This window comes from Belonocnema kinseyi, chromosome 5, assembly GCF_010883055.1.
Source record: "Belonocnema kinseyi isolate 2016_QV_RU_SX_M_011 chromosome 5, B_treatae_v1, whole genome shotgun sequence".
In the NCBI taxonomy this organism is placed as follows: Eukaryota; Metazoa; Arthropoda; class Insecta; order Hymenoptera; family Cynipidae; genus Belonocnema; species Belonocnema kinseyi.
This window is the reverse complement of record NC_046661.1, coordinates 52,135,009-52,135,560: the sequence shown is the minus strand read 5'-3', so window position 1 is coordinate 52,135,560 and position 552 is coordinate 52,135,009.

The window sequence follows — 552 nt, the reverse complement described above, 5'->3', positions numbered from 1 at the left end:
AATAGTTTAAATTTCAGAGAAATTCCCGAGTAATTTAATGATTATATTTTTAAATGCAGTATATTTAAATAGAAAAGAGGGAAAGCCCCGTAAAGGGGTTGTTTCTCGAAAATAGGGGATAAAGGGAGATTGGTGAAAAAAGGGAAATGCAGATGAATAATTACGATCCCTGCCAAAGGAAAAACGAATTAATTCAAATTAATTCCATTAACTAAGGTGAGTTTGATCAATATTCTACTTAAATTCATGTCAGAAATTGAATTTAAAGACTTTCAGATAAATGTATTTAATTGCAAATATATTAAAGGTAAATTTGACTTTATACAAAGTATCTAGCTGAATTTAAGTAAATTGAGGTATTCAGGAAAATTGAGAAAATGTGAGGTATATTGTACATATCTGAAAAAAAGCACATTTAATTGAAAATTTCATTTTAGTATGCCTATAATGTGTGTTGAATATTCAATCAAATATAATCATTTAAAAATGGGAGTGGAAAATGAAGAAAGGCCATTTCGGTATCATTAATACTGGAAACGTGTTTAATAAACC